Here is a 13,040-nt window from a genome sequence, read left to right on the forward strand (position 1 = left end):
GACAGAATTCGGTTTCATCTCAAACATAAACACCTTCAATTTTAGGAAGAGCTGTGTGCTCCCTCTGGCTCCAGAGAGCCCGCTGATAGTTGGCAAAAATGGCCTTGGAGCCCAGCCTTCCAGACATATTTGTGTTTCTGATGTTCTGTTCCCAGCAGGCTCTATAGGCTCCACAAGGTGGAAAGAGACAAGTACATCTTAGAAAAGAATAATGTTTAATAATGAAGTATTTAGATTATAAAATAATATAGGTATGATATGTTGATATCACTTAAGTTTAAAATAACACTTTTTATTGAATTTATGGGGGTGAAACTGGTTACAAATAATACAGGTTTCAGGTGCATAATTCTACAACATATCTATACACCGTATTGTGTGTTTACCACCCTGTCAATTCTCTGTCCTTTATCATTTATCCCCCCTGTACTCTTCTCCACTTCTCCCCACACCACCTCCCCCCACCAATAACCACATTGTTGTACACGTCCATTAACTCTTTTTTTCTTTTGAAGACCTAAGTTATCTTAAATATTTACATCACAACCTGGTAACTAAAGAATCACCTGCCTGACTACTGAGGTGATACCCTCTGCTTCTCAGGCCTTCAGAGTTAGGCCAGATATATATATATATATATACATATATATATATGTATATATATATATATATGTATATATATATATATATATATTTTCTTTCTGTTTCTCTGAAGAACCCTGAATAACTAACACAGTAACTAACACAGATGAACCCTAGTACAGACTAATTCAGGGAACAAAAGTTGACAGTTTTATCACTAAATACTACTGCAAAGACCATTGTTTTTACCCAAGATTAAAGTAATATATTACCCAAGATTACTTGGAAATATTTTATTTCCAAGTTTTCTATGTATGTTTGAAATGATAGAGGAGGCAATGGTAGTATTATTTCTGTGTAAGCAAGATCAACATATGACTCCAGTTAAGTCCTCGATATCTTATTTTCTTCTACTTATTTCATTACCTCTAGATTTGATTTTCCTTTCAGAAGAAAAGAGTAAATTAAGAGCACCAACAGTGCACGAGGATTCCCTTTTCTCCACATTCTCTCCAACACTTGTTGTTTGTTGATTTATTGGTGACAGCTATTCTTTCAGGTGTGAGGGGATATCTCATTGTGGTTTTAATTTGCATTTTTCTGATGATATTTTTTTTCTGAGTTTTCTCCTCTGGCATGGGAAAAAAGAAAAATAACAAAAGAAACAATATCAAACTAAAAAGCTTTACACAGAAAATAAACCATCAACAAATTGAAAACACATCTCACTTATAGGGAGAACATATTCACCAATACATCTGATGAGGGGTTACTATCCAAAATTTATAAAAAACTTATAAAACTCAATACCAAAAAAACAACAACAAGCAATCCAATTTAAAAATGGGCAAAGGACTTGAATAGACACTTTTCCAAAAAGGCAAACAGATGGTCATCCCTATTAAAAGTTTTTTAATAAGCTGTAAAACAAAACAATGAATCAGTAGATGAGGCAACAACTCTGAAAATATTTAAAAATAAGTGAGATCACACCAAAAAAAAAAAAAAAAAAAATGAAAGAAAGAAAGATGTAAAGACCAGTCTCTGAAAAACACATAACATTAAGTTGTAAGACTAAAGGGAATTTTTTTTTGCCCTTTGCTGTAATATGCAGCTGAACTTTAAATTTAGTAACTTTGTTTTCCAGCAGAAATTTAAAGTTGAAATGATGTCATGAATTATTTCAAAGACACAAAGCAGCTTTAAAAAATGAACATCTGAATATATCTTATCCTGTTCTAAACTAGAGAACCCAAGCCATTAATTCCATTTTTTATTTCTAACATTGTTACAAACTCACTAGATTATAAAGTCTTAAAGTATATAAGTAAAGGAGTGTTCAACCACAGATGAAATCTGTTATGAATATTGTATATCAAATTCTCCCTCGATGAAATCTGTTATGAATATTGTATATCAAATTCTCCCTCTTCCAAAATAAAGTAATTGTTGACTTAACATGGCAGTCAATAGCTGCTACTAAACAATCTTAAAATCTATGAATGCCTTTTTATACATAAACAGATATCAGATAAAATATATAGGGATAAACATTGACCTTTTGTCATGAAGAATTGCTAAATAAGATAATGTAAAAGGCATATGGTAATTTTGATAAAGATATTCTAGAGTACATACAGTAACTAACCTTCATGTAACTTCACATTTGCAAAGAGAATTCTTTGATGAAAAAAATTGTTTCACCAAATCAAGGCTGCACAAAATACTTTAGCTGTTTCCTCACCTATATCAAAAGTCATCATGGACATTTTACTTCCTCTCTTTTTCCTATAATTTTGAATGCCTTTATGGTTTCTAGGCAATCATGTTAATACTTTTCTTTTTTACTGGCCGGTTAGCTCAGTTGGTTAGAGCGTGGTGTTAATACTTTTCTTTTTAAAATCCACTGCACAGGAATAGTATTTTTAGAAAAGATCGGTGGTCTTCCATTTTGGCTTTGAAGTTAACAATTTCTCCAAGAGACATATGAAGCTAAGATATGTTCTTTTAGACGGATTGCTAAAAACCAGTGTTACATACTTTTCATATAGTTCAGCAAATTGTTTTCCAGATACCTAAAGTGAGTGTGATATTGTTCACATTGTATTTTTAGAGCCCATCATGCTCTAATTATATGAAAATGGCAGACAGTAAAGAGGCCAAGTATTGCTAAGCGGTACCATAGATTCATTCACCCATTTATAAATTTATTCAGATTTATTATATTTATTATATTTATTATGCATGAACACCCACTATGGGCCACAAGAATTTTCTGGTGATACAGTGACTGAGAAAACTTCACAATCTCTCTGGGAGACATGTAAATGGATCCTTTTCCCCCCACCCCAATATTCTCTATTATGCCATGGTCATAGTGAATACAGGCTTAGGTCATTTTTCTCTATTATAATAAATATTAATTTTTAGCTCTGTTAGGCGATTAAACTATACTTCATAAGCAGAGTGCAAAAAATTATTTATTAGTAACTTAAACACTGGGACACAATTCAGGTTTTTTATAACTGGCAATTCAGTCACTACTCCAGCCATCCCATAAAGTCCAAAATATTTATACTATAAAATATCTTAAAACTTAGGCACATTATCAATTTTTTAAAAATGTAATGTAAGCAAGAAAAGTTATTATATTAAAAAGGTAGCTACAGTAAATATGATGCTCAGTTTGGGTCTGGAAATGATGTGATATTTCCTTATCACAATAGAAATAACTTCTGTTAACATAACCAGTAATTAATGATTTCACTGATGCCTTGCCAATTTGGTAATTTATTCTTTTTTTTCCTCTGTATAATACCAAAAGTGAAATAATCTTAGATGAGATAGTATGTATAGTAGATTGAGAAATAAACTTCACAAAAGGAGACTTGAGTACCAATTCCGGCTTTGCCATTAATTTTCCAACCAATAGTCTATTTTCCACCATAAAATAACCTTCCCTGGTTTGTCCTATCTTTAACTGATTAATAAAAGGGCTGGACAAAATTATCTTCAAGTGAGCTCATAGTCCATTTTTTGTTCTAAAATATGATGTTACAACAAAAATTAGGGCAGTAACTAAAAGTACCTTCATTGGTTTCACTCAGACCTGGTTGTATTTCAATGAAAAGCACAAATTCCAACTCCAATCTGCTGAAAACTCTAGCCAATGTTGTCCAAAAAAAACTTTCTGTGATAATGGAAAAGTTCTATATCTACACTCTTTAATGTAGTAGGTAACTGCTACATTTGGCTATGGAGCATTTAAAATGAGGCTAGTGCAACAGAGGAACCAAGTTTTAAATATTGCAATTTAATTTATTTCAAAATGAATAGGCATTGAGGCTAGTGACTAGCTTACTGGGCAGCACATCTAAAGCCACTGTGTATATTTAGCATATAAAGGAGCTGATAACATGGTAGATTTAAAAGGAAAAGAGAATGCTCTTTTGATCTCTTTTCAGATGTTTTGATCCATATTTCCATCTTAATAAAGTGAACTGCATCCAGCATGGCCAGGGGTGAACCTGAGGGGGGCCGGTGAAGGATTAAAGACAGACAAGAGAATACAGTTGGGACCAGGTGGATCACTGTGCCTGGATGAGGAAACGGTGACACAGCCTGTAAGCCGAAGCTTTATCACATAAAGCAAAACAAGGGCAAGATGTTTACAGTGTTCTTGTGAGTTTCAAATCTGCTTCTTTCCTGTTGTTACCATTCTCTTAACTCTGTCACGATTTGTTTTGGTGGCACTTGCTGCACCCCCCACAGCCCACATCCCTTAGCTACCTAGGACTGCAGGGTCCGGCTATAAGATCAAGCTTACAACCATAGCCTTTTGGCTATAATTGTGATGGGAGGGCTTTGCCCTCCAAGCTGGGTCTTGTATGTGGCTTTGCCACAAGTCAGTCTGAGGCTTGAACCTGTCCAAACACTGTAGCCACTCTCTACAATAAAGCACTACCACTTGTTGAATTGAACTACTAATGAAAACCAGAAAGCTAATAAAAGAAAAGCATTGAGAGCACATTGGACATAATGGGAGTGATCACCCACCAATGCTACACTTTTTGTAGGCTTTCAATGACATTTATATAAATTGGAAAGGATCATTCTTTTCATTAACTTTTTAAGTCAGTAGAGTGATGCTTTTAATGGCATTCTACTCATTTTTTCTTGAACCTACCGGAATGTAATTATAGCTTAAATTAGGAAGGTTCTTTAAAGGGCATGAGATTAGTATATATTTTCCATTTCTTTGTAGAATATCATGAAGTCTATTTTTCAGAATGTTGAACAGTATAAATATGTATTAAATGAAATAAACTTTGAATGAATAAGTTAAAATGACTTAATATTTCAAAATATGAAAATATTATGGAGATTTGTCTATAGTTTTAAAAGAAATGAAATAAAATTTACTTAAGAGACAATTATCTAATTAATAAATTAGTTATAAAATATGAATACAAATACCTAATATGACTGCATTTGTCACAAAACTTTCTGTTGCCACTGTAGTTTTTGTGAAAGTATTGTACATGCTTTAATTCTGAGATATATAACCTTGGTCTTTCATTCAATAGTGGAGAATAAGAAGCATGTAAATTAATATGAAAATTTACAGGATTACCTCTAATGACAAAAAATTGGAATAATTAATAAATCTAATTGATTAGCTACACTTGTATGGCCAATAAAACGGTTATGACTCAAAATATGTACAAATGAAAGATCCTTATAAACATTATATAGTTTCATTCATCAAAAATATTTATTGAATGTCTACCTTGTTTTGGTATTCTGAATATTTAGAAAAAACTATCATAGTTTTTGACTCTAAGAAGTTCACAGTTTAATAAAGAAACAAATATAAATTATTCAATAACAAGCCATTGTGATATTTAGAGAGATAGAATTCATGTTGTCACAAAGATGAAAAAATACACAATGGAACGAAAGTGAATGTTCATGAATTTTTCACAAATTGTGAAATGGACCAAACAATTGGTAACCATATGTAAAATCTCAGGGAAATAGTCAGTTCAAGGGAATTATACGGGTGTCACAAAAGTAGGTTTACAGTTGTTAGTATGCAAAATATAGAGTTTATTCTTGTATTATTATTTATTAATTATTGTATTATGTTCTATACATACTACTGTAAACCTGGTTTTGGCCAATCCTGTATATGTGAAAAACAAAGCTACACATAAAGCTTTTTAGAAGATAATATCTGCATGACCTTTATGTGCAGACTTCTTCATGAAGACTTGAAAAGCGTTAATTATAAAAATTATTTAAATTTAACACATTAAAATTAAGAATCTCTCTTCATTATAAAAGACCAGAAAGCAAGGGGCAAGGAAAGCCATAATAAAGAAATGTTGGCACAGACAGTTTCAGCTGCAATGTTGAGAGACAATATGTGCTACACATGTAACAGAGAAGTGGTTTATATCCAAACTCTCTCACAAATCAGTGAGAAACAGACAGGCAACCCACTGGGAAAATGGAGGAGACTTGATTAGGGACTTCAAAAGAAGGGAAACAAAATAGCTAAAAAGAAAAAAGATCAAAAGATGACAGATTCTCAATCTAACTAATAACCAGGGGAAATGCTTTTAAAATCACAATGGCATACCATTGCACATCTGCCAAAATGGATAAAATAAATTCTAAGTATATCAAATATTTGGAAGGATATAGAGCAGTGGGAACACACATACACTGCTGGGAGTATGAATGGATACAGCCACTTTGGAAACTGTCATTGTCTTGTAAAGTTGAAAGAAAACATAGTACTCATGCCTCAGGTTACCACTCTTAAGTATATACCCTACAGACAGGCATGCTCACGTACATTAGGACACATAAACAGGAATGTTTAGGGCAAGTTTATCCTCCTCTGAAATTAGAAACAACCCATACTGGGCTATTCATAAAATAACATAGTAATACAGCTATGAAATGAGTGAACATAATAATGTAACATTGCGTAAAGGTCAAAGAAAGTAGAACTAAATAATGTTTAGGGGTTAATATGGAAATGGTAAAATTATAAAGAAAAACAGAGACAGAATTATTATCAAATTCACAATTATGTTCTACTTTGCGGGGAGGGATGGATTTTTTTATTGAAAGAAAATATTCTTGCTTGTCCTAGAGTGTTGTAAATTTATTGTTTCATAACTTGAAATGTTGGTATAGATAGTTTTAAAGGGCTCCACAGTGTGAATACAAGTAAACTTTTAATGAAGGCAAAGGATATGGTACAGCTCCACATTGCCAGGATCTGATATTGTCAACATTCTAAAACAAACTTTACCCACTCCAATTGGTTTGTAGTGGTATCCCATTGTTATTCTAACTCATTTCTAATAGCAAAGGAGGTTGGCCATGTTTTCATATGCTTATTAGCCACCTGTATATGTTCTTAGGTGTCTATTCAGACCTTTTGCTTATTTTTTTATTGGGTTTGTCTGTTTTCTTATTTGTGAATTTTAACAGTTCTTTGCATATTTTGAATACAAATCCTATATTAGGTAAATATTTTCATTCTCTTAACAGTATATTTTACAGAGCAAAATTTTTTAATTTTAATGAAGCCTAACTCATTAATTTTTTATGTCAAGGGCCATACTTTGGTGTTGTACCTAAAATCTAATTGCCACACCCAAGGTCACATTTACCTCTAGGTTATCACCTCAAAGTTTTATAGTTTTGCATTTTACATTTAGGTCTATAATCAATTTTGAATTAATTTGTGTGGAAGACATACTAAGTTCCATCTCTAGATTCATTTTTGACATAAGGATGTACAGTTTTTCCTACACTATTTGCTCTTTGTCAAAGATTAGTTGACTATATTGTGTGGGTCTATTTCTGGGCTCTTTATTCTGCTTGTTGTTCCATTTGTCTATTCCTTTACTAATATCATGTTCTTAATTACTCTTGCTTTATTATAAGTTTTGAAGTTGGGTAGTTCAGTCATTAGCTAAATTTTGTGGGCATACAATATTTCATAGGATTCTATCATTAGCATATTATTGTCCATTTTAATGATGGCTCCTTTTTTATGTCTGATTCTAGTAATTTGTGCTTATTTATTTATTTATTTATTTATTTTTGGTTAGCATGGCTGGAGGTTGATACATTTTATTGATCTTTTGAAAAGACTTGCTTTTGTTTTTATTGATATTCTCTGTTGTTTTTGTGGTTTCAATTTCATTTATTTCTGCTTTATTTTTATTTTATTTACTTATTAGCTTTTATATATTTATTCAATGCAATATATTTCCATCTAAGTACCATTTTCATTGCATTTTACCGATATAGATGTTTTTCTTTCATTTTCATTTAGACCAAAATATTTTTAAAATTCTTTTCAAATTCTTTGTTGTTCCATTTTATTTAGAAGTATGTTATAATTTCCAATATTTTGGATTTTTCTGTCTATCTGTTTTTGATTTGTAGTTTGATTCCATTGTGCTGAGTAAATTTTGCATAATTTCTATTCTTTCAAATCTGTTAACTTATGTTTTGTGGTTTAGAATGTGCTCTATCTTGATGAATGTTCCATGTGAACTTGAAGAGTGTGTATTGTGCTACTTTCGAATGAGATAATCTATAATTGTCAATTAGATCCTGTAATTTGATTGTGTTATTAGTTTAAATATATACAGATTTTCTGCCTACTGGATAGTTAAATTACTGATAGATGGGTATTAAAGTTTCTAATTGTAATAGTAGATGTATCTCTTTCTATTTGCAGTTTTATTAGTTTTTGCCTCACATTTTGGTGCTCAGTTGTTAAGAAGATACACATTAAGAATGTTATTTCTTTTTGACCTCTTTATGTGATTCTCTTCTTTATCCTGGATAATCTTCTTTGCTTTTAAGTCTGTTTTTTTCTAAAATTAATTAAGCTACTCCAGCATCCTTTTAATTAGTGTTGGCATAGTATTTTTTCTGTATCCCTTAGCTTTTAATCTATTTGCTTTTCAGTTTAAGTAGTTTCTTGTGGACAACATAAAGTGGAATCTTGATTTTACATTTATTATTTTTATTTTTTAAATTTAAATTCTTTATTGTTGAAAATATTACATATGTCTCCTTTTTCCCCCATTGACCACTCCCTGGTCATTCCCACCCTCCAGCACATGCCCTCACCCCCACACTGTTCCTTGTCCATTGGTTATTCACTTGCTTTCTGTTTTACTGTTGGTTGATTTAGCCCATTCACATTTAAAGTGATTATTTACAAAGTGGTTCCTTTTTTCCCCCTCCTGATAGAAGCATGAGATATTTTTTCCTCAAATTATCATTGTGAGAACCAGCTGGGGCTCCTGGAGGTAAAAATCACTAAAGCTTAGAGTTTCCCTAACACTGGGCAGTCCCCCAGGATATCAGCTTGATCTGGTCCACACTACTGTTCAAGTTACTGGCTCAAGAAGTTTCTACCCCCAGTGAAGCATAACTCTCTGTAGTCCCCTGCCTCTCCAGTTTGGGAAGGCAGCAGTTTACCCTACAATGTCAATTATGTAATGGATCTAAGACGTGTTGATTTTCAGCTTATTCCATTTTTTCTTGTTGCAAAGATGAGAGTAAGGAATTCTGAGAATTTCTTATGTTGGATCAGATTACCCTGTGAGGATTCCCTTTAATAGGGAATTGAGAAATGCTAGGGTGAAATAATTGTCCCAAGATCATACAAGTTAATCTACACTATTTTATCTGTATCATAATTTTTAAAAGTTTGAAAAATGATCCTGATGCTTTAAATATCATTCCATCTTCAGGGAAAATAAAATGTTACATAGATTCTGAGTCACATCCTGGTCAAGTTATTAAACTTGAAGAATATAGAAATAACTTTTATACCTTCATGCAGAAAGTCGATTCCATGACCAAAGTAGAAAAGTGTAGGCAAGCCTCCAATTTTTGTACAACCATGTTCAAAGATATAACACAATGGAATTGATGCCAACATTTTGAGTCGAGTTCACTGTCTCACGAAATTGAAGAATGAGTTCACAGATAAAGACGGTAAGCGGAAGCAAAGTTTATTAAGAGAGAGAGATGGACTCCCTGTAGCAAGGAGCAGCAGGAAGGGGCCCAAAGTGGGTTGCTGGCAAAGTTTCTTTGTCTCAGGTTCCAAAGTCCCATGCCCCTTAAGCCGGTCCTGGAAAGGGTGCAGCTGGGGTTCCATGAGAGCCCAAAGCAGGCTAATGTCCAGAGCGTCTATGGCAGCCAGGTGTGGTTCAACATCTGAGCTAATTAAAGCCCATTAGTTCATGTGTGGAGTCCCATATGGCATAAGCCACGTGGGCACAGGGGAGCATATCCCCTGCCCACCAGAGAGCCAGAAACCCAGTGTACCAGAGAGAGAGGAGTGTGTGCTTCTTTATCTAGGAGTTGATATATGCTTTGCTGGTTTTTTATTGGTTCTTTCAAAGAATTCTGCTTTAGTAACATCATTGGGATTGGCTATATGCCTCACTGTCTTGTGACTGGTTATCTATAAGCTGCCTACCTTAGGAACATCCATACATTTTAAAGCTCACGTCTCCCACATGTGCACCCTTCTTTCCCTGCCCAGCAACTCCCACCTACTGGGTTCCGTTCCAGGTCATTTTGTTTGTCTCTGGCTTTTCTCGGAATAGGGCACGTTTAGCAAGCTGCTCAGAACAGGACACAGTCAGCAAGTTGCATCCTGTCCACATTTACAAGATCCTGTTATTCATGGACTTCCCATTCTACTTTCCTCCCCAAGGTCACATCCCTGACTACCTAGCCCTCTTCTTCTATCTCCTCAGAACTATGTCTACACATTTTTGAGACAACATGCAGTCTAAGATTATTATATTCAGTCAAGTTGTCATTGAAACTTAGTCAGACATTCTTAAGATTGGGTGAATTTAGAGATTAAAATATCCATGTACATGGCCATTTAAGAAATATGTTTGATGAACTCTGGCTGGTAAAAAGATGAGTCAAAATAGTTATGAATGTCAGAACCATGGTGAATTGCTTGGTGTTGAGCAAAGGAATCATTGAAATACCAAATTAAGACTAAGCACAATGGGAATTACTACTACAAAAGAGAATGTTACAATACTTTAAAAAAAGAGAATGTAACTGTCATAAACTTTGATCATATGAAATAATAATAAAAGTAATAATAAGAATGGGGCAATGAAGAAATATGACCACAATAATATTCTGTTTTTCATATCACTGAGTTAATCAATAGTGCCCCAAGCAATTTCTTAGCCTGTAATTAAAAAAGAAGTGGCACAAAATGATTTCTTTCTGAATATCTAGAAATAAATATTTCTCATGGGGTTGGGGAAATTACAAGGCAAGTTAGAACAATATCACAATTTTTGAGCAAGAATCTAAGCCAGTGATGGCGAACCTATGACACGCGTGTCAGAGGTGACACGCAAACTCATTTTTTTGGTTGATTTTTCTTTGTTAAATGGCATTTAAATATATAAAATAAATATCAAAAATATACATCTTTGTTTTACTATGGTTGCAAATATCAAAAAATTTCTATATGTGACACGGCACCAGAGTTAAGTTAGGATTTTTCAAAATGCTGGCACGCCGAGCTCAAAAGTTTCGCCATCACTGATCTAGGCCAAGAAAATATTTTCATTGGCTGTTTTAGAAGAATAAAATAATAACATAAGAGGCTAATAGATATATTAAAGAAGAGGTTGTAACTAATAATGAAATGTGTCAACTCTTGGCAGAAGGAGAACATTTGGGAAATTAAATTATTAGGGAAATAAGCCACTACCTTTAAAAAGAGGCAATCAGATATCTATAAGTATCACTCTTCAAATTCATTTATTTGATATATTTAGCCTTTCATGTGCCAAATTATTGTGAAACCAAGACACAGAAATAAGCAAAGGAGACACCACTTCTATCTTTAAAGAATTGAAAGTCTAGTAGAAAAGAGATAATATAGAAAGATGGTACAATTAATATATTTGTTAAGACAAACATGCTAATTACAAAAATGCGTACAGATTCTTCTGGGAGAATTTCCTTCCTAAAGTGACATTTCAGCTGAAATTAAATTGATGAGCCCAAACTAGCTATATCAGACATATTATCACTGACCAGATTATCACTAGTTTTTTTTTAGTTAAAGAGAAAAGTAAGGATAAAATGTGTTTGGCAGAAAGGAATTTGATCGCTATGTCTAAGACCAATCCCGGAAGATCTGAGGAGGTCTAACATGTGACAGGCAAATGAACTGGGAAAGGAAATCTGAAAAAAAGGGAGATAAAGTAAGAAAATATCTCTCAAAAAAGCCACCAAATGACATTTTAACAGAGAAAAATGGTCATTTGGTTAACTCTGTTGAGTGCTTTTGAGGTGTAAATAAGACAAATAAAGGGTTTGATTTTCTTACATAGAGGCCGTTGTTGACATATAAAAAGAAAATCAGTATATTGATGGGAACAGAAGGTATTTGGAGAAGGGAAAAAGAAAGAAGACAGAACATTTGACCAAAAACAGTTAAGAAAAATTTATTGAATACACTTCTTGTTTGCATCCTCTCACCTGTCCTTTAATTCCAGGTGTTATGACCATCAGCTTCACAGAACATCTCACCTCACCTGTGCTACATGTCTATCTCGCTTCCTAAAATTTTTCCAAAATTTTCAGTTATGCTTCCTCTGGTTTATTTGCCCAAGAATTAATTCCATGTCCTTTCTTCAATTCTAGTTGACTATTTGCTTATCTACTTGCCCTATAAGCCAATTCTTCAGCAAATTACTTTCAAATTTTAATTATTCCTTGTTGACTAAATCTAATTCTTGATTTCCCAAAGCAATGTATTTTTCCTTGTTTGATCACAAATTCTCTCTTGTGAGGCAGATCCCTCTTAAAAGGAAGCACCCCCTGCTTGATTCCTGCTCTTACCCAATTGTGGTTCCTAAAACACCTGCTTCCAGATGCCAGAGATCACCTAGCTTTGAGGCAGAGCAAGCAAACTTACAAATAGTATTCCACACATACACACAATTCAGCATAAAATACATGCAAAACCTCAACCCCTGCAACATTTTCTCCAGGGTTTATTGTGTCTAGTGGTTTTGGGTCTCATATCCTACTAAACAGCCACCTACATTTTACAAACAAGCCACACAGTAATGGATGACCTCAAGGGGATGCGGAAGAACAAACCTATGATGTGCTCAGAAGAAAGAGAAACACACATGGGTGAATAGTACCAGTGACTATCAGAATAATCATTATGCAATATGGTTCATTTAACAGGCATTATCCTAATTTTCCAGCTCTAATGGCACAGTATTCAGTATTGAAGGGTGTTTTAAGATTGCTACAAATTTTTCTTATTTTACAGATTAGTAAACTGGTGCATAGGGTCATTTTGTGACTTGCCCCAGATCATATGGTCAAGGTTTGGG

General features: G+C 33.5%; 1 long non-coding RNA gene across 2 annotated transcripts in view; it reads right to left on the reverse strand.

The window, feature by feature from the left end:
* Nucleotides 1–477: 477 nt before the first annotated feature.
* LOC139014608 (uncharacterized) overlaps nt 478–13,040 on the reverse strand; it is a 171,646-nt gene continuing 159,083 nt past the window's right edge. For both annotated transcript variants that reach the window (XR_011472247.1, XR_011472248.1), the window contains one exon: nt 478–1,213. This is a non-coding gene — a long non-coding RNA (uncharacterized lncRNA). The remainder of the gene's footprint in view (nt 1,214–13,040) is intronic.

This window comes from Myotis yumanensis, unplaced genomic scaffold, assembly GCF_028538775.1.
Source record: "Myotis yumanensis isolate MYYU_CA2020_CCGP unplaced genomic scaffold, mMyoYum1.0.hap1 SCAF_7, whole genome shotgun sequence".
In the NCBI taxonomy this organism is placed as follows: Eukaryota; Metazoa; Chordata; class Mammalia; order Chiroptera; family Vespertilionidae; genus Myotis; species Myotis yumanensis.